Below are 26,649 nucleotides of genomic sequence, written 5' to 3' on the forward strand. Positions count from 1 at the left end.
AAAATAAACACATTTTTCACACACACACACAACAAATTCTCACATTCCACATTATACACACACTACACTATACATAAAATATACACAATTTAAACACACCCCGAACACATTACACATAAAACACACAAATACATCCACTATGTACTACACACACTATAAACATAATAAAAAAGACACACTATACACAAAATACACATACAGAACATACATATTCCACACCTTATAAACACACACACACAATATACTGCACACCTTATAAACATACAACACACACAAACAAAATACACACGCTGCAGTACAAAATACACATAATACATACACTGCACACACACTATACATAAGACAAACAAACTCCACACACTATACACAATATACATGAGCTATACACACGAAATACTCATACACAAAATTTACACTGCGCGCACACACAAAAAATTAAGAACTTGTTCAAATGGCACGGATCCCGCTCCCGTCAAGCAAGCTGCATTTGTAACACAGAATTAATTTAGATTGTTAAATAAAAAAGGTAAGCATAAACATAATCTTAATGTTGTAGAATATCTTTTGTATCTAGGTGTTGCCCTAGCTTTCAACTCCCCCTACACATATGGGAATCTGTCTTACTTTGGTTATGCAATTTATTCGCTTCTCCTAATTTGAATTTGGTATGTCGTCGCACCACCGCTGCCCTAATACGCTATCTAACCTAATCTGATATGTTGCAGCTGTCGCAGCTGCACTGCCTTATTCTGTTACGCGACTTTATATAAAAGAAGAATTAGAAATGCTAGCAAATCCTCTAGTACAATTACAACTTCCCATAGTAGACCCCCAACGAGAATTTCCCTTCAATGTAACTAATTATCTCCCATATAATACACAACAAAAACTGAAGTTTTGAAAAGATGAGGACTAATTACAAAGGATTGGGAAAAAGAATTGCATTTACCTTCATCAGGAAAAACCTCGATGTGCTTTTGTTTCCCAGCCACAAAACTGTAGCAAGCATTTTGAGGCGTTCCTGGTCATCTTTATAGAATCTAAGGCTACTTAAGGGGTGGAAACATATGCTATAATTAATAAATATGCTAAAAAAGATTAGAAAGCTAAGTAAAAATATCAGTTTCTTCACTAAAGATTCAAACCTCTCCAGACACAAAAGTGGTTGGGTGCTTGAATAATGACCGAGTACGACAAAAACAAATGGGTGTAGCTAACCATACAGTGCATATTCAAGCCCTGTCATTGACCATAAGATTATGAAGGTTTTGTTCATTATCAATGTTTTGGATCTGAAAACATTTACTCGGATTGAGATAGTTGCGTTCAGAAGCACTTCTTAACCTCAGGCTACCTGAAAAATATAATCATTGGCTTCCGGTTATAATATTTTCCAGAAAAGCTATACATGTGTTTTAGGCAATAAATGATTTTTTTTATTAAGAGAAAAGTGCAGTGACTTATGCATCATCAACAATATATGTTACATTCATGCTTTGGTATGTTTTAAAGAAAATAGGTTCTTAACAATGAAACACCATCAGCTATTAAGTAAATATGATACAAGCTGATAAAAAAGATTTTTGTATGCCACAGATATAATAATAGAAAAAAGTATATCAGAGTAATCACCACGTCCAAAAGTATTTGAACTATTCCCATAATCTTCATTTATGTAGGAGAAAAAGGTACATTTACATGTCGAAAACTAAATAATTGGGGAAAAGCTTAGTACAAACCTTGGAGACCAGAAGGGACACAAAGTAGAGCTTATAGAAAATGTGATAGGACCACTCTTCATGGAACAACCTGTACAATTCTTTACAGGTCAAATATGAAATAATGTCAATTCCAGTCAATCATAAATATGCAGACTAGGGAACAAACTCACTGACTTTGATAAGCATACTGACCTTTTGAAGGACTGCTCATAATTGATGAATTTGACATTGGATGTGTGCAAAATGGCAAAGCCATGTCAAAAAAATATAACTAAGAATAGACAAAAATAATATCTTTTCTAGGTTCAATTTGACCATTAAAAGAATGCTTACATGTCTATATTTTAGCACCACACATATTCCCAGCAGCAATGAAGTTGCTAGAAAATAGAGACCAGTCAACTTAATCTAAGAGCATAGAAATTGATTTTAACAACTTCGAAAAGAAGTATGTAATAAACATCATATGAAGGGGTAAATACATTCACATGAAACTTAGCAAATTCTAAACTAATGTGGTTAAAACAGAGAGTGATGCAAGTAGATCATAGGTAGGCTAGAAAAATATACAGTAACATGGAATTCAATAGAGCTTCTCAACAAACTTTCAGAAATTCTAAACTAACTAATTGGAGCAATCACAACAGAATCTTAGCAACAAGCAACGATAGAATTCAACCATTCTTCTATTAGCACTCCCATTTTTTCCCTTTTAGCTCATTTTTGCAGCATTTTTCTGTTATTTCCAAACTCCATTTTCCTGTGAATTCATTTTCCTCCATTTGCTACACAAGTTTCAGAGAATTATGTTGGTATTTGTACAATTAAAGCTGAAAATAACCCAAGATAAAGTGTCACAAATACGGCTCACCAAACCTCCTCACACTGGAAATATGCTTTCCCTCAAACAAAGAGAACAAACTAAGGTATATGCAAGTAATTGTAAACATCTATGCTGAAGACTGTGAAGAACTGAAGGCTTGTTCAAATAACTTAGCTTGTGCATGATCATCAACTTCGTCAAGTATCTTCTGAATGGCTGGTAGAAGGTCTTCTGTGGGAACTGTCACAACCAATAGTGATAATGCAGTAAGTGCAAAATTCTTGTAGAATACAACAAAACCAGTGAAGTGATGAAAAAAATAAATGAACTAACACTTCTGTCCAAGAACAGAACCAAAGCTTTCTCCCCCTGAGTTTGATTTTATTTGCTCAGATTCCTAGAGCGCCCACTCTAAAACCATATGTCAACACTAACAATGAGTTGCTGAGAGCAAAATTCTATTTGTAAACTGAAAAATACCAAACCTACTAGAGGTTCCCTTGCTTTAGCTAAATTATTGGTTGTGTACAAATATTCCACAAAAGTACAATGACAAGTACACTAACCATCCCGGCATGATGTTTAATGCTGAATGTTCCACCCGTTTCTCCATTAAATCAACGGTTAGTACTGAAGTGATGCTGAAGTTTAGCAGCATATGTTAAATATGTAGCTTTGGCAGTATAGATATGAATACAATAGGTGTCTGATCAAGAACACCATTGTAAACATAAGAGTAAGGAGACACAATTTGTTCAATACTAAAATATATCTATTCAACAAATTAAGGTAAAAGTCAGATATAATGGGTTATTGATTAACAGAAAATAACATTAGTGCCCCGTCTCCCCATCCCACACATAGACATAAATAGAACTATGCCAGTCAAAATAAGAACACAGATCCCACACAATCTTGGTTGTTTTCAAAATCTACCCTTTTCCAGTCTATTCAATATAACTTATACTCTTGTGATTGTAAATATGTTTCACCAGCACCAATAGCAAAATTCCAATATTAGAATATTTATGCTAAAATATTTGATGCACAATTTGCAAGGAAAGAAGTAAGCATTAAGTTTATTAATCATATAGATAATAAAGGCAGAAGAATTTACTTATGAATTCACAAATTGTAATCCTTGCAGGCGCTATTTTGAGAAGTATCTTATGTCAATTACCTAAATATGAGGGAAAATCAACATACCATTAAGTGTGATGGTTTAGCAATCCAAACATCCTGAAAATAAGCATTATGCAAGTAATATTGATCTTTGAAATTATGAACCTGTTCAAGTGTCAGAGATTTGGTGACCTCATCATTTCCCGCTCGTACCTTCTGCGCTAACATTGTAAGCATCAGGTCTTGCTTACTACAAGGCTGTCAAGCAAGTAGCATTTGTAACACCAGTAGATAGGGAAATTAACTTAGATTGTTAGATAAAAAGGTAAGCATAAACATAATCTTGATGTAGTATAATATCTTTTGTATCCAGGTGCAACCCTAACTTTCTACTTCCTACACATATGGGATTCGCTCTTACTTTGGATATGCAATTTATTCGCTTACAGAAAATGTGATAGGACCACTCTTCTTGGATACAGCTCGAAAACTAAATAATTGGGGAAAAGCTGAGTACAAACCTTGGGGACCAGAAGGGACAACAGAGCAGAGCTTATGGAAAATGTGGTAGGACCACTCTCCTTGGAACAACTGAACAATTCTTTACTGGTCAAATATGGAATAATGTCAATTCCAGTTAATCATAAATATACAGACTAGGGAACAAACTCACTGATATTGAAATGCATACTCACCTTTTCAAGGATTGCTCATAATTGAAGAATTTAACATTGGATGTGCGCAAAATAGCAAAGCCATGTCAGAAAAATATGACTAAGAATAGACAAAAATAATATCTTTTCAAGGTTCAACTTGACCATTAAAAAGAATGCTTACAGGTATATATTTTAGCACCTTACATATTCCCAGCAGCAATGAAGTTGCTTACACGAGGTTTGGTGTAAGCCACCACGTCCTTAAGGATTAAAGTGGACCTAAACAATAATGTGGGAAACTAGAATTTTAAATATGAGAACTAGGAATAAGAGCGTAAACTGAATCTAACTAAGTGTGGGAAATCGATACTTCCATCCTACTTTTGGAAAGCTTGAAAGAGAACACTGAAGGACTGAATATAACCTAATTAAATAAACTTGGATTCAAAAGAGAGTGGAAATCATGTTTTAGGAAACTGTGGACATAAAACAAAAGTTGAAGCATGAAAGACAATGGGCTGGAAACTTCACAAACATGGCTAGAAAATGGAGATCAGTCAACTTAATCTAAGAGCATACAAACTCTTTAAAAACTTCCAAAAGAACTCATGTAGTAAACATTATATAAAGGGGTAAAAAATGCAGTGGAAACTTAGCAAAATTCTAAACTAATGTGCTTAAAATAGAGAGTAATGCAAGTAGATCATAGGTAGGCTGATAAAAATATACAGAAACATGGAAATTCAATAGATCTTCTCAACAAACTTACAGAAATTCTAAACTAACAAATTGGAGCAATCACAACAGAATCTTAGCAACATGGAGACAAAAGAACCCAACCATCCTTTGGTAGAGAAAAGAAAAGCTAACATCGACAAAGCTTTGTTCTGTTGTCTACTAGCTAGCAAGCATTTAAAAGTGGAAAATGAATTCAATATAACTAATTGTAACTGTCACAGATTCAAAGGGAAAAGGAGGATTTTTGTTTTCCTTACCGGTTGCTCGTCCCCTTCAATTAGGGCAGAGCATTGCTTTTACACTTGGGGATTGAAAACTTCCTCTCCAAGGAATTGAGGTAGGGCTGATTCTGTAGATGGTCTCTCCTCTACAGATGTGGGCCAAATTGGCATTGTACAATTAAAGCTCAAAAATAACCCAAGATAAAGTGTTCCATAAACCAACGGTTAGTACTGAAGTGATGTTTAAGTTTACAAGCAAATGTTAAGTATGAATCCAATACATGTCTGATCAAGCACACCATAAGTTAAGAGACATAATTTGTTCGATACTAAAAACATATCTATTCAACAAATGCAAGTAAAAGTCAGACAAAAATAAAATAACAATTAGTAGATAATGTGTTATTGATTAACAGAAAATGGCTTTAGTGGCCTTCTCCCCATCCCACCCATAGACATAAATAGAACTATGTCAATCAAAATGCTGCGTGATAAAGAAAAACCCTACTATATAAAAATAAGGACCCTGATTACCTTCTCAAAAGGACCTACAAAATCTTGGTTGTCTTCAAAATCCTTTTCTAGTCAATTTCATCCAACTCATACTCTTTTGATTGTAAATATGTTTCATCAGAACCAATAAAAAATTCATATATCATAAGGGTTATGCTAAAATATTTAATGCACAATTTGAAATCAAAACAATCAACATTAAGTTGATTAATGCATTAATGATTCAGATAATTAAGGCAGAAAGATTTACTTATGAATTCACAAATTGTAATCCTTGCACGCTCTATTTTGTGAAGGAAAGACAGAAGGAAATAAACTGTAATAACTTTTGTGATGCTTACTTCTTGCTCGTGTTTGACGAGATGTTGATCGAAATGATGCTGGAGCCGCTCGTCAGCATAATTGATGCAAAACAGTTCAAACTAAAAAGCCATTCTTTAGGTGCAAAAAAGCAACCATCCAACTAAGATTATTTAAAGTGGGACAAAACACACCATAGTATACATTGTGGAAAATATCAATCATGGTATACCTTAAGTTACTCAAATCCATATCAAGGATCCTTACTGAACACCCCATATCACCTTTCCCCTAGGAAAGTGACAAGTTTATCTGCTCCACAAGCCAGTCGAACATGCTCACATAAATAAACACTGCCAATGCATCTCTTGTGTCAATTGCCTAAATATGAGGAGGGAAAATCAACCTTTTATAAGTGTGATGGTTTAGCAATCAAACCAAGTTGTAAAATATGCATTATGTAAGTAATTATTGATCTTTGAAATCATGAACCTGTTCATGTGTCAGACATTCGGTGACCTCCGGGCTGATCTTGTCAGAATCAGGTCTTGCTCACTAGAGCCAATCAAGCCAGCAGCATTTGTAATAGCTGTGGATAGGGAAATTAATTTATATTGTTAAATCAATTGATATGCATAAAACTAATCTTGATGTTGTAGAATATCTTTTGTATCTAGGTGCAACCCTAGCTTTCTACTACCTACACATATGGAAATATCTCTTACTTTGGATATACAACTTATTCTCTTCTCCTATCTGTCTCTATACTTTAAAGCTTGTCTGGCCTAATTTGATATGTTGATGCTGTCACAACCGCTCTGCCCTATTCTGTTCTGCCACTTTACTTTAAGAGGAAATAAAAATGCAAGCAAATCCTCTAGTACAATTATGAGTTTCCCATAGTAGATCCCCAATGGGAACTTCCTTTCAGTATAACTACTTATTTCCTAAAAAAATATACTTCCTCCGTCCTAAAGAGTATGCACTATTTCCTTTTTCGTCCGTCTCCAAAGAGTATGAACTTTCAATTTTGGAAACTTTCATCTCTTTAATGAGGTGCTTAAAAAAATCTCTATCTATCTCCCTCTTACTTTACCAATAATGCATTAAAACCCGTGCCGAACCCAAAGTTCATACTCTTTGGGGACCCTCCAAGTATAACAAAACCCGAAGTTTTGAAAAGACGATGACTAATAAAAGAGGTGGGAAAATGAATTAGAACATGCAGATACCTTCATCAGAAACAACCTTGATGTACTTTTGATTATCAATTACAAGAAATGATATGTTCCCAGTCACAAAACGGCAGCAAGCTTCTCGAAGGCATGTTTCTAGTCTTCTTTACAAATTCTGATAGAATCTAAGGTTCCCTAAGGAGACAAGCCTGCATCTCCCTATTATTTTAGTATTCACCTACCATGATAACAAATAACATACCCATTTACTCATTTTAGCATGTGAGGAAGCAAGGTCAATAACTTAGGGTAACATACATCTTAGTCGTCTTACAACAAATTCTGAACACCTTTCCACACCCCGTGGTTATTTTAAAAGGGCAATAAGCATTTAGCATTTGAGCTCAAAATTCAAAATAAATAATGAAATGAAAGCAATCATACCAAACAAATTAAGGGCAACCTAAGCCTACTTCTGTTCTTCATCAAAGCACTCATCCAAGGATTTAGAGAATCCCAAAATATCTGCCAGGGGTGTTGTTAACTCTGTTGAAAGTCCCATCTTCATCGCCTTTTTTTAGAGACAAAAAATCAAGCTGCATTCTCTATCGCAAGCCCTCATAAGTAGATGAGAGATCATGTGATGTCAGCTAGTGGTACTCCACAATGCAGGCACTAGTTTTCCCTTGTCAAGTATGCATTCTCATTTGCCTGTCTTGATTTCTCTTCTTCCCTTGCATCTCCAAAACTGTGTCAGCCTCATTCCTCTCCTATTTCAACCCTTTTATCCTCTGTAACGGTTTTTGAGGTTACTGATTTCATCTTCTCCAACAGCTCTTCTTCTTCTTTCTTTGCTTGCATCTCTTTCTTTTCTATCAGCCAACTTCCTAATTTTGTCCCTCCATTCACTCTCTTTCCATTTCACCTTTAACTTAAACAGGGTACCAAACCAAGTGGTAGCAAATAAATCTAATCACACAAACACTATTTATTATAAACAAAGCTACAGCAAAGAGAAAGGAAGAATATAATTACAAAAACTGCAGCTAACCTGATAATTATAGCTTGGCTTACTTCATCTGTAAATATCAAAAGTTAGCAAAATGGAATGAGAAAATTAGGAAGTTGCCGAACCAATATGTTAAAAAGACAAGCATTTCTCCAGGTATTTAAGGTACTATATAGTACCTGCTATCGTTGCATTGCATGTTGCATCAGCAAGCTACTTGCTATATCATCCCCATATAGCTGGATATTTTAAATGGATTGACTGACAATAATATAGGGCCTGCCATTCTCTATGCAAAGCAAAGACAAGAAAATTGTTTAAGATTAGAGGCAATCAGTATAAACAAACAAAATGAAAAGGTTCTCGAATAGTCGAATAGAGAATTACATTTAAATTATCTTGTAAATATCTATACTGAAGATTGTGAAGAACTAAAGGCTCGCTCAAATAACTTAGTTGTGGAAGATCATCAACATAGTCAAGTATCCGAGGATTGGTTGGTAGAAGGTCTTGTGTGGGAACTGTCACTACCTTTAATGATAATGCAGTAAGTGCAAAGTTCTTGTAGAATGCAACAAAAGATGTGAAGAGGTGGAAAATTAGATGAACTAACACTTCAATCCGAAACTAGAACCAAAGCTTTCTCCCCTGAGTTTGATTTTATTTGCCCTAAACATAAAAATTATTCAAATTAGGGATTATCGTGTTCAACGAGCCATTGCTTTTCACACTAAGAAAACTATGATTACAAAACGATGGAGTTGTAGTGCTACCTCAAGAGCAGTGATTGTAAGAGGGCTGAGAAAAGAGACTTGGCAAGAATATGGCTAGCTGGGATAACATGTGTTGGATGTACATTGAATGGAAACAAGGCTCAAACATGGTTATCCTAGTTGCCCTCGATGCCTATTGCATATTGACCATACCTCATGAAGAATACATGCAAAATAAAGTCACTCAGAATAAAGTAGAGAGTGTTTTACATCAAGGCTCAAATTTCACGTAATGTAGCTTTCATCCAACTTAAACTCAATATTCCATCATTCTTAAATCACTCAACTGGAGTCATGTAGTTAAAAACTGAACTCATCAAACAAAAGCACGAATTAATCATCTTTGAAGGTACACTAGGTCCGACTTGCTACTAAAACATGTACACAAAAATACAAACAAAAGCAAGACAATAATGAACACCTCCTCCCACTAAGGACGTACTTGCAAGTTGGGCTTAGTGTGGAAGAAGACTAAAAACACTGACCAACTAATAAAAAGAAGAATAAAAGAAAAGAAAGGGGGTCACCTTGTGTTGGTCAGCTTCTGCACGTCATGGGATCTGGAGCATGTCCTAGAGTGGGCAGTTTTCTCTTCTTCCCTTGCATGTTCAGAACTGTGTCAGCCTATTCCTCTCCTACTTCAACTCCTTTTCTCCCTTGTAATAGTTCATGAGGTTGTTGATTTCATCTCTCCAACAGATCTTTATCTTCTTTCTTTGCGTGCATCTCCTTCTTTCTTTCTTTCTTTCTTATTTTTTGCATCTCCTTCTTTCATATTAGGCAACTTCCTCATCTTGTTCCCCCCTATGTCAGCCTCATTCCTCTCCTATATCAATTCCTTTTCTCCCTTGTAACAGTTCTTGATTCCATCTCCACCAACAACGCTTTATCTTCTATTTTTGCATGCATCACCATCTTACTTTTTTTCTTTTTCTTTTTTGCACCTCCTTTCTTTTTTTTCTTTCTTTTTTTTCTTTTTTTTTGCACCTCCCTCCTTTCTTATCAGTCAATTTCCTCATTTTGTGCCCCTTCTGTCCACTCTCTTAACCTTTTCAGCTTAAACTTCAAACCAGGTACCAAACAAATAGTGGTAAATAAAGTTAATCACGCAAACACTATTTACTACAAAGAAAACTACAGCATGCTGTAAGGAAGAATATCATAACAAAAACTGCAGCTAACCTGATAATTATAGCCAGGCTTACTTTATCAGCAAATATCAAAAATAGCAAAACGAAAAGTGAAAATTAGCAACTTGCTAAACCAATATGCTAACAAGGCAATCATTTCTCTGGGTAATTAAGGTATTATATAGCACCTGCTATCATTGCATTGTATGCCGCATCAGCTACAACATAAGCATGAGCAGTGTCCAAAAGCTTCTTTCTTTATCCTCCCCATATAGCTAGACATTTTTAAATGGATTGACGGACAAAAATCCAGAGCCTGCCATTCTCTATCCAAAGCAAATACAAGAAAATGATTTAAGATTAGAGGCAATCAGTAAAAACAAACAAAATGAAAAGGTTCTAAAAAATAGAGAATTACATTTAAATTATCTTGTAAATATCTATATTGAAGATTGTGAAGAACTAAACGCTCAAATAACTTAGTTGTGGAAGATCATCAACTTAGTAAAGTATCTGAGGATTGGTTGGTAGAAGGTCTTCTGTGGGAACTGTCACTACCTGTAATGATAATTTACAGTAAGTGCAAAGTTCTTGTAGATTGCAACAAAAGATGTGAAGAGGAGGAAAATCGGATGAACTAACACTTCTATCCGAAAGCAGAACCAAAGCTTTCTCCCCCGAGTTTGATTTTATTTGCCCTAAACATAAAAATTATTCAAATTAGGGATTATCGTGTTCAACGAGCCATTGCTTTTCACACTAAGAAAACTGCGATTACAAAACGATGGAGTTGTAGTGCTACCTCAAGAGCAGTGATTGTAAGAGAGCTGAGAAAAGCGACTTGGCAAGAATATGGCTAGCTGGGATAACATGTGTTGGATGTATATTGAATGGAAACAAGGCTCGAACATGGTTATTGAAGAACAGTGGACATCCCTGGAACTTGATCAACAGTAGTGTAGAGCTCTCAACAAAGGAACGAGTTTTGCTTGCAGCGCAGCCCAGCAGCAGAATTTAGATGAGCAAGCAGTACGCGCAAACTCAAGTTTGCAATCTATAGAAAACTTGGTCCCATGCTAGTTGATCAAACTGTCGTAGACAAACACAACTGCTGGAATAATAATTAAAATGTTGGGTGTATCACAACATTTCCAGAGAGGTTATCAATCGAGGAAGATGTGTATCAGTGGATGGATTCCATTCATCGATGTCAACTCTGTTTGTGATTCCTGCAAGGTCACATGTTATTTCTAATTAAAACCAATTAATTTCGTTGATGCAAACAAGCCTTTATTGCCTCACTTCTTTTGTTTTAATAGTTATTATGGAAATCAAGACATTGATGCAAAGGATATTATCATTAGTTACCAGCTGAAATGACTGCTCTAGAAATTATCTCAGTTGCCTCAAATACAATAGGATTGGCACACAGCTCTTTAATCTGACTCAAATAGAAATTCTTTCCTACATACAGACAAGAAAAGGGTTACAGGTTTAGTAGAACATGTAGAAAGAATCCAAGGAAATAAAAATAATAAATTGTTGTATGCATTCCACTTCCTACAACTAAACAAAAAATTATATCTAAATGTATGTACAACGAAGAGAATGACAAACCACACATCCTGGTATTGTGATCTTCAGATTTTGGACACAGCAAGACCAACTTAATATCGAAGTGGTCAAAACTGACTTGGAGCAGTAATACGCTACCCTCCATTCCATTGTATACTCCGAGGAACAAGTTAGACAATTACCCACTCACATCAAACACCCCCATAACTTAAGTCTTGCTAGCCCTCGAGCAAGTTAGACAATAAAGCACAGTCAGAAGATATTAGATAATCCTCTCCTTCAAGTCACGCCAACAAATCAGTAGGGAAATTAGGTCGACCGTGAATTCACTCGTGGGTAAAACTTTCGAACAAGAATTGTACACGAACTAATTCCCTAAGACCTAGGCATCCCATGCTTCAATATAAGTTCGAGTTGTGTCTTGGGAGTTTCAAACCATCGTTACTAATTCCTAAAGAGAAGTTCTTCCGGCTATTCTTTATTTTAAGCACATAAGATCTTTCTCCCAAATTCAAGCAAAATTCATCACTCACATGTCAATATGATGCATAAATGAAAAGGTCTAATTCATTGGGATGTAATGGGGCTTTTGGTAAAGGTGGGATAATATATGGTTAAGTAGCTTACCACCATTCTTAAAATACTAGCACATCCATCACAACATCTTTCACATCTCAGTCAATGCGTACAAATTTCTCACAGCTCAACACCCCAAACATGAGATTTTTCGACCATCTAACCAAGTGACCATCTAACCAAGTCAACTTATTCTTTTGAGCATTCTTTTATCATTTCTATTTTTCGCTCGATATTTTTTTTCGAGCCTTGGCTTTTTTTTTAACTCAAGAAGGCTGCCTTTTTATTTATTTTATTTTTTCTAGCCTTGGCTTTTTTTTACTCAAGAAGGCTGCCTTTTATTTATTTTTTTTTCCTAGCCTTGGGTTTTTTTACTCAAGAAAGGCTGCCTTTTTATTTATTTTTTTTCTAGCCTTGGCTTTTTTTTACACATGAAAGGCTGCTTTTTATATATTTTTTTTCTAGCCTTGGCTTTTTTTTTACTCATGAAAGGCTGCCTTTTTTCTTTTTTTTCCTAGCCTTGGCTTTTTTTTACACACGAAAGGCTGCCTTTTTATTCTATTTTTGTTTGAAGTGACAGCTTTTCACTCACTTTGTATCTCAGTACAAATGAATATCACCTAATGAATGATCCAAAACTTCCATCTTTATCTTGCCACCATAATACCCTCCCAAGGATGTGCTAGCACTTTAATTTTGGTGACTAGGGAAGAAAATATAGGCCAACAAATGGATATAATAGGTAAGCTAATATAGTGACTTCAAAATTTTCAACAAAGAAATTAGGCTTTTGGGCTCAAACTGGCTCACTAGGGGTTTATGCAGGGTCAGGCATGGGATAATTTGGATATGAGGCTTTTATTCCTATTACCTAAATCATTTTTATGCACCAATATCAACAAGATTGCAACTCATAAAGCTCTCATTCAGTCGATCGGCCCTATGACTTTTTCAATTAATTTTTCAAAACCGGAATAGTTCTCTCTCCTTAGCTCAAGAAATCGGACAACAAAGAACACTGTTATCACTTATTTGAAGCATGGGAAACCTAGGACTCCAGAAGTTAGTAAGCAACAACTAAGTTTGCAGATCAACCCTTGAGAAAAATGAAGTCTACACTAATAACCCCTTTAGAAGTTAGCTCCTCCTCAACTCCTACACAACAAATACAAAACAAACAAATTCAATTATATAAATCAGCTGATAAATGAAGTACAACATAAGTAACAAGTAAGTGCATATTCAAAAGTATCAACTTAAATACAACCTAATATGTTGGACAGCAAGTTCTAGATAAAGAATCCAACAGAATTTGTAACATTTTCGGCAGCTGCTATTCATACTAGTGCTTCATTATCTAATGCAGGCACACACATGTAGAAATATATGAAAATGAGGTTTTATCATCCAAACAACTCATTCTAATAACAAGGAAAAACATATAAATCTTAACAAAATAATAAATACATTTTGAACATTAATTTTACATACAATGTAGGATTGACATCATTCCCACATCTAAACCAAGACCAGCATATGAAATTATAAAATGCATCATTGGAGAATTAGTGCGTACTTTGAGTAAAGCAAGAACAATCTGCTTAAGCTCAGTTCTTTGCAACCAGTTATATAAGTAGTAATTCACCTACATAGGAATCTAATGCCCATGATGCAAACTAATGCAGCTTTAGACAAGTAATTAGCTCATTATCTAACATTCATACCATGTTGATGTGGATTCTTCAATTGAAGTCTAGGTAAAACGCATGATCATATCAAGAGTTGGAAAAGTGAGCATTCTAAAAGTTTTAGGCTCAATCCACCATATAATAAGTTGACATCAACATATTGGAGGGTACCAACTTAGATAATAGTAAAATAAACCTATAACTATAGTTTGTAATTTTGTACTCCCTCCGTCCAACCATAAGCGAGGCAATTTTTTGGGCACTAGATTTAAGAAACTGACATTTAAAGAGTTATGGCACGTAGTGTATATACCTTCTCTGAGATGGTATGGCACATATCTAATGCATCACCAAAGGTTATAAGTGGCTTTTGTCCCAGGATGCTCGGAAGACTGAGCTGCATTAGTAGGATGTGCAGCATTTCCAGGTTCCTACATGAATAAAATGCACAGGTAAAAAAGTGCACAAGCAAATAATGGCTGATATGTAACAGAATGTACTCACTTTTGCGTAACTGGAAGGTTCCATCAGTAGCTGGTCAAAGCATGAGAGACTGAAGGAATGATGTCCTTTTCGGAGTTTGTGGACCATCACCAATTGAAATGTGAGATGAAGGAACTGAAAACGATTACCATAATTTTACTAATTTGATTACTTTTTGTTTTTGTTGCTCGCAGGGTTTACTCATAGGAAAACAACAACTAATAATTAATAAATGATATGAAAATCAAAAGAAACCATAAACTAAACAAACCTTGTATGGGAATCTGGTATCCAACAGGTTCTATATCGTCCGGGCCAATTTCCAGTGTCTGGGGCATAGCACCAATTCCAATGCTAACAAGGCCAGATGAGTAAATGCTACCACTTATTTGGTCAGAAGTAGAGATGCAAATATCCTGGAAAATCCACCTCCTGACTAAGCGGGGGGAGAAGTGGAAATGCATTTGAGCTCTGGGTGGGTGGACCGATTCTGGCCTAGAAAACAGAAATATTGCAAATAAAATGACAAAATTAAATGAGATACAAATAAAGATCACAAAGATGAACTAGACACTATATATCTGGCCACGTGAATCAACTAGATGTCCTAGAATTTGTCAAAGAATCACCTCATAAACTCGTTGTGAATGTGATAAGTGGCCTGGCTTAGCACAAAGAGCTCATTTGACCTTGCGCATAAAGGCTAGCATAAGAAAAAGTGGCACAACACTGCTCTGTGCTTTCTCCAAACAGAAATTTGTCTATCTATTTCCCCATCAATCGTTTGGACTGCATGTAAACAAAGTTACAATGCAACAAGGACAAAATCCAAACAATATGAATTCCAAATCCATACACAATGGACTAAATTAACACAACACTTTGAACAAATTTTTATCAGTTATTTGCTAGTATTATTGCTCTAATAAGTAAATCCCACTCAACCGAAAAAACATCAACAAAATCCACATTTAGCACAGAGAAAATATCAAGAGACCATTGTAACTCTCCACACTGTAAATCATGTGGCCTTACCATTTCGGACTACTTAGTATACACTGGAAGGAACTTCATCATCCAGTTGGTTAAAAGTGCGTATGTTTTTCAGACATGATATGCATCAATGATTACATGACACGGAAACATGCATGGCCAATGTATTTCTTTAATCTTGATAAAGGCTTCCAAATTTATTTAAACTAAATCATGAAACCTACCAGTGAAACAAAAGTCACAAGAAAGCCTTAATTAAATTTTCTTCCAGAAACAGATCAAAGAGAGAGTAAAAGACGGAAATATAAGAAATGCACTTGGTCTTGTTTAGAAGCAGCATAAATTCATTTTCCCAACCTTTTCACTGACTGGTGTATTAATAGGTCTTGTAATTCATATTCACCGGCGGGTGTGGTTATTTCACTAGCTATGCAATTAAGCATTCCAGAATTTGATCAGATTAGCCTAAACATCTATCGATGCAGAAAGATGGTGAAAAAAATCAGATTTCACCAAGGAGAAGCACATACCATTTTTTAACCATTTTCTAATCGAACAGATCACACTCTGAGAGCTGAGAAAGAAACTAGGAAAATTTAGCCACTAGCCACACTCATTCAAACAAGGATTAACAAATTAGTGCACAAAATCATTTACTTCTCAAAATTGTACGGACTTTATCCAACACAGAGAAAATGCTCAAGGCAACACTACTAGGTACAGCCCTACTCATCTAGATAAAGATGCTCCCCTTATTTTAGTAATTTCAAGTAGAAGAGGGGATCTTGTTGTGTTCATTGGTCAAACTCAACCTTTCTTCTTCTCAAAATCAACTCTAAATGCACAATGTAACAATACTAAATTAGGTGATGCTACTATGGATTCAGCAGCCATCAGCCACACTGACCTCAACCATGTAATCTAAGCAAAAACGTAATCAATCCTTTTAAAACACAAACCCCAAAATGATGAACAAATTGATCTAAACTATACCATGGAAAAAATAACTTCACGGTTTTTCTCTGAAAATCAATTAATTAACCCAACAAATTAAAGAAAAGTATCTTTTCATTTGCTTTAGCAATGGAACCAACTTTAAATACAAAGGAAATTCAACAGATGAACAAAATTCTAGACTTCCTTACCTAGACATTTTGCTACGGGTGATGGGCACAAAAGAGATGGAAGGAATTGGTCGAGAGAGAGGGAGAAGATGGATGAGTGTTGTTGGTTTGAGAACGGCGGCCAGAGCAAGGTAAATTGAAAGCGGCAACACATTGATAGACGTACCTAGATCACACATGCATGCTCAACTTTCACATCTCCAATTGAAATAGGCAAGGTAAACATGCCTGGGTCGGTCCGCTTTGATGACATCCTTCTCTTTTGGATTAACGCTAAAACACTCTCTCTGATCACTATCTTCCCACCGGATTTGGTCTTCCCAGCAAAAATTCCTTGATGAACTCGCAGAAAAGAGGTAATTTCAGAGCTTGTAGGAATGGTGGGTTGATCTCCAGTTTGCCAAAAATTTCCATGAAATCCACGGGATCTTTTTCTTCTTCGTGACCTCCCCTCGATAAGGGAATGGTTTAACTTGCTTGACCGTGTTGCTGGAATTTCCCTTGGAAGACTCTTCAATTTCCTTCCTTATTTTTTCACTCTCCACTTTAGTTCATGGACTTAGGGGGAACGGTTCCGCCATCTGGGGTAGTGGCTTCCTCAAGTCATCGATCTAGATGCCATCCCCGGTTTCCGCTTCCCCTGTTTCAGTATCTTCATTCTGCTAGACTAGGTAATCTCATTCCTCGCTTACCACAGTAGGTACTCCTTCATTAATCTTCATTGTCGGTCCCTTGTACTCTCGTCCTAATCTCAAGGTGATTTGGTTGATGTTTGTCCTGTTCGGTGGCTTGACTGTAGCTGGGATTCTTCCTTCATTCCCACGCATCTCACTTAAGGAAGTAGCTATATGAGAAAGCTGTTTTGCAAACATATCCATGGCCGCCTTTTGTCCATGTTGGGCGTCCTGTAGCTTATGCACCACGTCGTTATTCGTTTGCATATTGTTCTGAAGGTGTTGTTGTGAGCTGACATACTTGGATTTTACATGGTTTTAAAGGGTGGTTTTGTAAGAATTTGATCATATTTCATCTATTATTAGGCGTGTTTATATCTACTTCTCTATTATGTTGGTATGTTGACCATTTTGTTAAGAATGTGTAGAAAAAGGTAAAAAAATATGTTGATGTGCAGCATCCTTGGTTTGAGACAATTTTACTAGTGATTTTGAAGTCCAATCAACCCCCAATGCATATCATTCTCTTCGTCTTCAAAAGAGCTTCACGTGGGTATCTTAAACGCCCCAATCGAAGTTCCGTAGAAGAAGTTATAGCAGTTTTATGAACACTACACTGTCCAGAAATCTCACGCGGCCGGGTGAATTATTACCCTGTAAATTCACCCGACCGTGTGTCTCAGATTCAGCGCTGGAGAGTCAGAAAGGGATCGAAAATGACCACCCGAGTGATAGGTGCATAAGTAATGAATTTCTTGTTTGCCTTGATTCATGCTATTACCCGAGTGAGAATTATGCCTTAATCTTTTCATGTGTGATGTATTATCAATCGTGCTATATGTTTCTAGAACTTGCTCTTGGTCTTCTTAAGTTTACAAGTGATTTTAGGAAGAGGAGATGACGTTAGGCCATTTTTGTTAGCCATATCTTTATCCAAACACTAACCATACTCATAACCTTTTGTTAGCCAATTTTTAGCCTTAAGTCTTTATATTTAACAAGCTAATCAATTGGGTTGGGAATCCTAGACTCTACATGTAATAAATTATGAAAAAATGAGAGCTGGAAAAATATAGTAAGAAAAGATATCCTTAAGATGTGGTGAGATTGTTAAAAAAAATGGAGGTATAAGATAGATGAAGACTAGAGAAAAAAATAAAGAAAATTTTTGGAGGTATAAGCTAGACGAAGTCTAGAAAAGTTATTGGTTAGTTTCTAAATAAGTGGGGATCGGATGGGAGGATGAAGTTCGACAAAGTCTTACTTATCTGAGATTTGTTTGGGAAATGATCTTTTGTTGGAATTCTAATATGTGGGTACTTGTGCTTCTTATACTTTTCAGCCACTTTAGCCTTAATATTCCCTACCGTCCAAAGAGCCACATTACAACCATAAGAAAAGACCTTTCGGATCCTTGATTTATTGTCACAACATAACATAGTAGAGGAGAGGTGAGATGTTGAGCAAGCATATGGTAAACTATTCACTTTTGTTTGATTTGAGAGTATTATTTTCATACACATACACTTTTGAGAGTGAGATACACATACACGTATCTTGAGAGAGCATGAATCCAAGGTGATATACGAGTTAGTAGTAGAAGTGCACTCGACAACTTGACTTGATAGAATTTGTATGTTGATATGCTCTTTAATTGCATACCCTTTGAAACAATGATGATGTCTAAACCCCTTTAAATCCAAGTCTTCTTTTAGTTCTTTTTCTCTTTGCTCGAGGACTAGTAATTATGTAAGTTTGGGGGAGTTGACATACTTGGATTTACATGGTTTTAGAGAGTGGTTTTGTATGAATTTGATCATTTTTTTAAGAATATGTAAAAAAGGTATAAAATATGTCGATGTGCAACAGCCTTGGTTTGAGACAGTTTTATTGGAGATTTTGAAGTGCAATCAGCCCCCAATTATATCATTCTCTTCTTCTTCGAAAGAGCTTCGCGTGGGTATCTTTAAAGCCTCAAGCGGAGTCCCGTAGAAGAAGTTATGGTCGTTTTACGAACATTGCGCTGTCCAGGAAATTCACCCGGCCGGGTGTCTCAAATTCAGCGCTGGAGAGTCAGAAAGGGGTCGAAAATGACCACCCGGCCGGGTGAATTTACAGTGTATCAATGCACCCGGCCGGGTACTCTGTTTTGGCGAATTAATTTTGCTGAAACACGATTTTTGAAGGAGAAAAAGGTTAGGGTTAAGATTCATTCTACACATACTGCATACCACACTCTACACGCACCCCAAGAACACCTTTGAGAGAGAATTGAAGATTGAAGACTCTAGATTGGAAGATTGAAGTTTCATTCCATAGATTCGTTCCACAAGAGTTCTTAGTATCTATATTTCATGTTTTTGATGGAATACTTTGTGTTAAACTTGGTTTTCTCCATGAACATGAGTAGCTAAACTTTTCATGTAGAATTCTTGGTGAAGATGCATTGATTCATAGTTTTAATCCAATTGACTTCGTTTTATCTTGCTCTTGTGATTGTTTGAATTATTCATGTGATTTTTCCTATCAATTGCTTGATCACCAATTGAGAGTGTTAGGATTTCTTTCAGTAATCGGGAGATGAAATAATTAATCTTGAAAGAGGAATATTTTACACCTTAATTCAATAGAACTCGAGAGAGTTGAGATTATGAGTGGGATCATTAATCTAATCAAACTGTTAGGAGTTAGGTCTAAGAATTAGAAGGGGACTTCAATTATTACACCTAATCTACGGATTTCTCACCTTGTGAGGGGGTTTAATCTAAAATTGTGATTGATTCAACAATTCTGGAGACTTTAAATGGCAAATCTATTTCAATTGGGTTAGACTGTGAGCTGTGCATCGGATCCCTGAATTATGCATATTTCTCCATCATCTTACACAACTTGCATAATTGCTTTCTTATTTAAGTGCTTTAATTTAATCTCTGAATTTACATGGTTTCGGTAGTTTCTAGTTTCAAAACCCAAAAATTTTCTGATTGTCTAGATAGTAGTTGAAATTTGTTCGTGGTACTTAGGTTTACGCTTAATTGTCTCTGTGAGATACGATATACTTTTGCTTGTTATATGCTACAATAACCCCGTACACTTGTGGGTATTGATTAGGTAAAATAAAGTTGAGTCATGAGCTGACCAAATCACCCACCAATTCGTCGATACCCTTCGACTGTCTAGGATTCTGCTGACTGAGCTCGGCCCTTGGTGGTGGCTATATCCATGTCCTTTATTGGGGTGGAAGTTCCCCGGTGGTCCCTGGTTGGTACTGTAATGATTGATCTATCCCTGATTACCTTGTTGATTAGGTTTAGGGTTTGAGCTGCTGCCAGTGTAGCTTCTCTAGTGTGGTGGAACATAAGAACTTGCTGGATTATTCTGGTTTCTGTTGGGCCAGTTAGACTGGTTGCTTTGATTCCAGTTACCCCAGTTGTTCTGTCCCTCCTGGTTTTTGCTAGACCAGTTAGGTTGATTCTCAGGTGGGTTGGAATAGTTCGTGTTTTATGGTTGGGGTGGCGGATTATGGTTACCATCAGTCCATCTGAAATTAGGGTGGTCCCTCCACGGGGCATCCCTTTGCTTCCCTGGGTTCCAGCTTCCATTTTGATTCCAGCTCCCCACTGCATTTACCTGGGCTCGGTAATCTTCTTCCCCTGGCGGACCATAATACTGATATACTTCCTCTACCCCCGCGCTTTCACCTTTACTGGTGGGGCAGGTTGATTACTCCTTTCTATAGCGCTCAAGAGTGCCTTTTCTAGCTTGTTGATCTGAGCCTCCTCGTTTTCTTCTCCTTGCTCTATTGCTACATTAACTGATCCCCTTTTTCGAATTGTGGGGCGCGGATTATTATACGCCTTCTTCGCATCAATAAGTCTCCCTAAAATCTCTCTAGCCTCGCTCACATGCTTCCTTGAGAAATCCCCTTCGCTCGAGGAGTTCATCAAATCCTTACACTCTGGCATCAACCAAGTGGTTGTTCGGGCATGAATCCAACAACCCTTTGAAGTGTGACCAATATTGACTCAGGGTCTCATCATACTCCTACTCATGTGTGCACCCCTGGATTTCCTTCTTGAGAGCATTGGTTTTGGTCGCCGGGAAGAAATAGTTCAAGAAGGTCTGCCCATGAACGAATAGAATTGGATGGTAGTCTCAACAACCACGTGTTGGCTTCACCCTTCAGCGCAAAAGGAAGCGCGCGTAGCCTATAATCTTCCTCGCTCGACCCAGGAGGCCTTTTCTGAATTCCATAGAGTTAACAAAACACTATATTTTGTGGGCCTATTCCTTGGATTTTTGTGCCTTACTATAAATAACACCTTTTATCATTTTATTCCTTATTTTTTGATAAAATTATATGCTTGAGAGATTTGTTCCTCTTGAAGAGGTTTTGTATCCAATTCCTAGTTATAAGTTGCTTGAATCCATCAATTCTTAGTGAATTATGGATCAAGTAGAGGTATGCTTTGAGGATTGTGGTTTTCCTGGAAGACTTAGCTTATTCCATCAATGACATTTCATCTCTTAATCCATATTATCTTATGTTGGTCCTTTTCTTTTAGGTTAGATTCAATGGATCTTGTTAATGGATCATAATCTATATGGATCCTTATCATTTATTTTAAACTAGTTTTACCACTCGTGCTATGCACGGGCCAAAAAACTTGTAATAAATTCTTAGATAAATGAACTTAAAAAAAAGTAGATGATAAATATTGTATAATTATGCTTGCAGACAGAGAATTTGTTGTTTGTAAAAAAACACATTGTAAATATCAAGACAAATACATAAGTGTCTATTTCCAATGAACAAATAATTGTTATAAATTTGAAACGCAGATATGAGGGGAATAAATAAAATATAATACATAATAAAGATGAGAAAATGATACGTATATACATACATAATACGTAAGAGAATTGTAAAATAGGTTCATTAAAAAACGCAATATTCATAAATAGGAACTTACGCAAACATCAAAAATCCAATAGTTCATAAGTTTTGAAAAACTTTTTTATAAACAATGTTAACAGTAGAATCACCATTGCCTTCACCTTGTTCATCTTTACACACCAAAATCTTCAAACCTTCACGACTTGTGACTCTTGATATAGCAACATACAACTGTCCATGATTGAAAACAAGTTTTCTAAAAAACAATCCAACATGAGAGAGTGATTGACCCTGACTCTTGTTAATGGTCATTGCGTACGACACAGCCAAAGGAAATTGTCTTCTTTGGAACTTGAAAGGTAATCTCGGATCAGATGGTATTAAGGACATTCGAGGAATCAACACTTTATGGCCAATATTATGGCCACCCAATACCTGTCCCTCTAACACATAATCACCTAATCATGTAATTATCAATCTTGTGCCATTACACAACCCGTTTGACAGGTCTATGTTCCTCAACAACATCACAGGTGTACCAACTTTCAGCAACAACTCATGGTTAGGTGTACCAGAACACTTCAAACTATTCAAAAACTCAACAGAATGTATCTCAGCAAGACCATTTGATGTGGAATCAGAGTTTGAAATACTATCAGAACTTAAGTAAACTCGACCTTGAGACTGATCCAAAGAAATCATGAATTGGTTAACCTCATCAACTACCTCTAAAGTAGGAGCAAGTATAGCACGACCATGCAAACAACTAATCAATTCTTCAGGATTCATGTAAGAAGGATAGACGTTTGAAACAATAGTTCTAAGCGGATCACCAAAATTTGACAAAACAATGTCAATAGGAAGTTGAATACCCACTTCACCATCATTTGGACCACCAATAACACCATCACCAATAGAAGCAACCCAAGAGGAAAATTCCTTCAATTTAGAAGCTTCATCAACATTTTCCACATTCAAAAGCCTCATATTTTTTGGCAGCCTTAAAACTGTGCAACTCTTCCAAAGATAAGATGAGTTAATGGTAGCATTCACAACATCTTGACGACTGCCTTTAGGAACAACTGGCAAGATCTGTCTAAAGTAACCACCAAAAACAACCGTTTTTTCACCAAACGGTTTGTTCCTATTTAATTCATCACATACACGCATAATATCTCTTACAGTTCTATCCACGGCTTCTATGCAATGTTTATGAATCATCGGTGCTTCATCCCATACAATAAGTTTAGCTCTCACAATCAACTCAGCAAGTGCACTGCCTGGTTTAATATTGCACATAGAATCTTCATTCACATTAATGGGAATTTTAAACCGAGAATGAGTTGTTCTACCACCAAGCAATAATAAAGATGCTATGCCGCTTAACGCCACATTTAAAACAATATCGCCCATCGAACGAATACGTGCAGACAATGCTCTCCAAATGAAAGTTTTCCTAGTACCTCCATATCCATAAACAAAAAATATTCCTCCATCATTAGAATACAAAGACGACATTATAGTGTCATGCACATAAAGTTGCTCATCGGTGAATTTGGAAATACATTCCGAATATTCACTTGCTAAACCATCGCGATCATAACACAACTCATCAGTAATCAGTCAATTTTCACATGATTCAAAATACTGATTATCAGGATATGGCAAACCATGGAAATCAAGCAAAGTTTTGCCTAGATTCTGCAGCAATTTGTCTATTTCTGCAAATGCAAAATTCTGAATTTCATCCTCACTCAAGATCAAACCTACAGTAATTAAAAATACATTGCAAGAATTAATGATAAATAACATAATAAACATGCAACGAAAATAATTAAAAAAATAACTTACCAGGATAATTTGTTAATTTTCGACAGTTATTAAGAACATCTTCGGACAAATATTTCCAACAACTTTGCCAAATAAAGTCCGGGAGTGAAATAGATTCCGATGTTAACAAACTCACATAGAGCAACCTCAAAGAGTGAGCTGAAGCCTAAAACGAAGCTTCCACAATACCATCAACATATTCCTTATCATCATCTAACAACCCTAAAGCAAAGCAAGCATCTCTAAATGTAGCATACTGAACGCCATTAACACATCTGATGTCTTCATAGGAAGAAGCTCCTTTAACAATATTCAACAAACATCTGAGATAATACATATCACCAGAACCAGGAGCAACATAAAACAACCTTCCAATCGAATATCTTTGTTTCCTAGGTTCCCAGTGATTCTTCGTCCATACAAATTTCGTCGGAAATTCACCATAAGTGAGGTCCCTACCTTGAGAATATATCTTATTTGCTTCCATCCAAGCCAAGAACTTACTTTCATGAATTGTCTTACGATTCAAAACAGTATCCAAGTCATCAGCTTCATCAAATATGACATGTTGTTGATCTGAAAGATGAAAACTCAATCTTTCAACATGAGGATCCTTATATTGAATTTCAAATCCAAAAATTCTCCAGGCAGCTTCACAAGACGATATATACCTACAATCGTAGTACAAACTTACTTCATCAGTACATCGTTCAGCACCATCCGCACCAGATTGGAAAACACGATCATAGCCCTTATTTATATACTTAAACAAATACTTAATAGATTGCGACTGATTGCACCACTCAACGTTGACATGACCGCCATACTTCATAAGAAGAAAACGATTTTGGGGTACAACATATCTATTATCTAAGGGCACACCATCCTTCATAACAACACGACCATTGTCTCTACGTCTGTAAGTAGGATAGCCATCTTCATCAATGTTTGTGGCCGCGAGATATTTTTTGGGAAAATATTTGGAACAACGTCCATTGAGCATGCAAGGAGATGATTTTCGAACAACACCACAAGGCCCATGCATCATGAATTCTTTCACATACTCATAATAGTGAGGATCAGTTACTTGGTCGGGAAGTTCAGCTGAAATAATCGCATCAATGCGTTGAGGCTTCGGCTGTTTGTCCTCATTGCTTAAAAACAACAAAATATGCGCATGAGGCAATCCACGTTTCTGAAACTCAACCGTGTACACAACTGCACAAAATAATTCAACTAAATTGCTTTTTCGAAACAACTTAAAAAATATTTTGAAAGCAATGTCTTTAAAAATACCTGCTTTCACAGCTCCAAATATTTTTTTACTCTTAAGATCTCTTATCAAATTATCCAACTTGACTTTAAAAATCCTACAAATAATATCAGGACGATCATCTGATTTCAAACCCTTAGATGCAAGATATCGACATATCTGTGGCCACTTAGGATTGCACGTAAACGTAATAAACAAATATGGGTAACCAATCCACCTACAGATCGCCATCGCATCTTGATAATTCTGAACCATATATCGAGCTCCACCAACAAAACTGGAAGGCAAGATAATTTGTTTCCCACGCCTTGAACCATCTGTCTCACCACCAAGAACAGCTTCCGCTAAACCACTATACAACTCAGCCCTCAACCTTTTCTGATGGGTTCGTACAAAAGTAAGACGTCCAGTCTCAATCATCATATAGGCATCAACGACAAATTGCTGAAACAATCGCCTGCCAAATAAAAGAATAGAATACTCAGAAATTCTTTCATGTAAGCGAAACGCAAAAAATTCTTTAGGACTAATACTTTTTCTATGGGTCGATGAAGAAGAAGAATTTCTAGAAAATCCAATATCTTCTCTATAACCATCCTCCCCATAAGGAAACAGAAGTGGATACTGAAGTGGAAGATAAGAAGGATGCCGTTCACTAATGCGTTGTAACTGCCCTGACTTCTCTACAACAACAATATCTCTGTCACCCAAAGCTTCATCAAAATCCCCAACGACAAGCACAACCTCAGAAACAGAAGGTAGGTTATAAGTTCTTCCATCCCTACCTCTCTTACCAAGCAATCTCAAACTTACATTGGGTCGATTTTCATGTCCAATCGTTTCTTTGGCCATACGAAAAGACTTTACTAACGCATTTTCTTCATCCAACATATGTTGCAAATCACTAACAATCTCTAAATGAAGATTATTCACGGCATCCCTTTGCCTGTTAAATCAAAATTACTATATTTATTTTTTAACACAAAAAAATTATAATTTAATGTGTTACAAAATGAAAACAATTTACCTCACGGACGTTATTCTATAATTGATCTCATTGTCCGTATCATAAACATATAACTAGGCAAACTTTGGTTCGCAACCATCTAATGGTAGTAAACTTCCAATTAAGTGGTAATTTTGCCTGTGTAAACGAAATACAGGGGGACCACCACCGGTGTTCACACTATTATCAACTTTACCTCCCATGGAGGTAAAACCAAACATCGAATTATATGAACGAATATTTTTCAAATAGTGACTACTTTTAGCTTCATTAGAGAACATTAATTGGTGCAAAACGTCGGGCGGAGAAGTCAATTTTGGAATCTCAATATTTCCATTCATACAACAAC

General features: G+C 36.2%; 3 long non-coding RNA genes and 1 pseudogene across 18 annotated transcripts; all 4 read right to left on the minus strand.

Moving 5' to 3' along the window:
* Positions 1 to 334: 334 nt before the first annotated feature.
* On the minus strand, positions 335 to 8,769 carry LOC121747694. Of its 16 annotated transcripts, XR_006039291.1 has the most exons (10): positions 8,666 to 8,769; positions 8,458 to 8,567; positions 8,321 to 8,348; positions 7,714 to 8,238; positions 6,587 to 6,683; positions 6,045 to 6,475; positions 2,878 to 2,955; positions 1,740 to 2,784; positions 950 to 1,354; positions 335 to 481 (listed from the first exon to the last, which is right to left on the minus strand). It is a non-coding gene; the product is annotated as an uncharacterized LOC121747694 (long non-coding RNA). The 16 variants fall into 16 exon arrangements; XR_006039287.1 differs by lacking the exons at positions 6,045 to 6,475; positions 6,587 to 6,683; positions 7,714 to 8,238; ... (1 more) ...; positions 8,458 to 8,567; positions 8,666 to 8,769 and adding exons at positions 3,662 to 3,724; positions 3,832 to 3,924; positions 4,188 to 4,272; positions 4,362 to 4,601; positions 5,318 to 6,017; XR_006039292.1 differs by lacking the exons at positions 6,045 to 6,475; positions 6,587 to 6,683; positions 7,714 to 8,238; ... (1 more) ...; positions 8,458 to 8,567; positions 8,666 to 8,769 and adding exons at positions 4,188 to 4,272; positions 4,362 to 4,601; positions 5,318 to 6,018 and having other exon boundaries at positions 1,740 to 1,809; positions 1,914 to 2,784; positions 2,878 to 3,924.
* LOC121747711 lies at positions 8,765 to 10,006 on the minus strand. The gene is made up of 3 exons (XR_006039318.1): positions 9,579 to 10,006; positions 8,892 to 8,947; positions 8,765 to 8,805 (listed from the first exon to the last, which is right to left on the minus strand). It is a non-coding gene; the product is annotated as an uncharacterized LOC121747711 (long non-coding RNA).
* Positions 10,007 to 10,446: 440 nt separating this feature from the next.
* On the minus strand, positions 10,447 to 10,844 carry LOC121747708. The gene is made up of 3 exons (XR_006039315.1): positions 10,824 to 10,844; positions 10,600 to 10,739; positions 10,447 to 10,507 (listed from the first exon to the last, which is right to left on the minus strand). It is a non-coding gene; the product is annotated as an uncharacterized LOC121747708 (long non-coding RNA).
* Positions 10,845 to 22,290: 11,446 nt separating this feature from the next.
* On the minus strand, positions 22,291 to 23,709 carry LOC121749379 (annotated as a pseudogene).
* Positions 23,710 to 26,649: the final 2,940 nt, after the last annotated feature.

This window comes from Salvia splendens, chromosome 9, assembly GCF_004379255.2.
Source record: "Salvia splendens isolate huo1 chromosome 9, SspV2, whole genome shotgun sequence".
In the NCBI taxonomy this organism is placed as follows: Eukaryota; Viridiplantae; Streptophyta; class Magnoliopsida; order Lamiales; family Lamiaceae; genus Salvia; species Salvia splendens.